Genomic DNA, 1,501 nt, shown 5'->3' with positions numbered 1-1,501 from the left:
TGGGAGTTTTGCTTGAAGCCCTCCCCACAGTCAGGGCAGCGGAAGGGCCTCTCATCCGTGTGAATTCGCTGGTGCAGGACAAGATTGGAGCTGCTGTGAAACCTCATCCCACACTCAGAACACTCATAGGGCCTCTCCCCAGTGTGGATGCGCTGGTGGATGATGAGGTGGGAGCTCCTGCTGAAGCCCTTCCCACATTCCCCACACTCATAGGCCCATTCCCCAGTGTGGATCATCTGGTGGCAGATCAGGGTTTTCCTCTGTCTGAAGCTCTTCCCACACTCCAAGCACTTGTAGGGCTTCTCCCCATCCTGAAGCTGCTCATGGACCACCAGCTCAGAGCCCTGGCTGGATCTCCGGCCGCCTTCCCAGCACAGGGTGGGTCTTTCCTCCTCAGAGCACCCTGGGATGGGTTTGGAGCCCCTCCTCCTGTGGGATCTCTGGGGATTTTCCTCCCCACTGGATTCCTGCACTGTGGAGCTGCTCAAAATTGCCTCTTCCACGAGTTTCTGCCATGGGGATTTGTCCTCCCTGGTCTCCATCCTCAGCTCCTTGTCTGGGGGAGCAAGGACAAGGAGAGGATGGGATTTGCCTCCGTGCCAGAGGGAAGGGGAAGGAGATCCCCCCAGTGCGTCCCCGGCAGGACGGCGTCGGCAGCGGGGTTGTCCTGCAGCCGGGGGCCAGGCTGGGCTGGGAGATGGAGCAGGAGAGAGGGGGAAAGGGGCACTGACTTCCTCCTCACCCGCCTGGGTGTCATTGGAGATCTTCATCTTCTTCACAGCCTGCTTCTCCATCTCGCCAAGGTTTGGGATTGGGAAATCCTGGTTTGGGAAAAAATACAAGGAATGAGCACAATGAGTTTGATGGTTCCTTTTACCAAGCCCATCTCTAGAAGTCACCTGGGCATTTGAGGTGTCTTGGTTTGAAAGGTGTTTGCTAAGGAAGGCAGAAATCACCACTGAAATGGATAAAAATGTAAGCATCCCATGCCCTCCGAATTACTATAATCTTGAAACCAAAGTGCTCTCAGGTAACGTTATGGGAAAAGGAATGTAAGTTCTTTACTAAAGAAGGAAAATGAAAATGCAGCAGTATAAAAGAAAAAAACCAACAACAACAACAACAAAACAACCCACCAACAAAGTCAGAACCTTACAGCCCGTTGGTCAGAGTGTTGGAAGCAGTCTGATTAAATGGTGGTTGCAGTCCTCCTGGAGTGACTGATGTGGTTCTGTTGAAGCAATGATCCCATAGGAGATTGTAGCTTACCTCTGAAGTTCCGGTGCTGTAGATGGGTCTGGTCTCTCCTCTGGGAATCCAGTGGAGAAAGACTGCCTGTGGAGTTTAGATTCTCAGATTATATCCAGTCAGGAATACTTGGCTCCTCCCCCTGGGTGGAGCATCTCACAATGGGATGATGTCATTTTATCAGTCCTGCAGTGAGACTCAATGGCCCATTAACAGAAGATATCCCCCTGGAGGAAGGATGGGTGGTGGAAGA

This window comes from Cyanistes caeruleus, unplaced genomic scaffold, assembly GCF_971803275.1.
Source record: "Cyanistes caeruleus unplaced genomic scaffold, bCyaCae1.hap1.1 HAP1_SUPER_30, whole genome shotgun sequence".
NCBI classification, from domain to species: domain Eukaryota; kingdom Metazoa; phylum Chordata; class Aves; order Passeriformes; family Paridae; genus Cyanistes; species Cyanistes caeruleus.
This window is presented reverse-complemented; position numbering follows the sequence as displayed.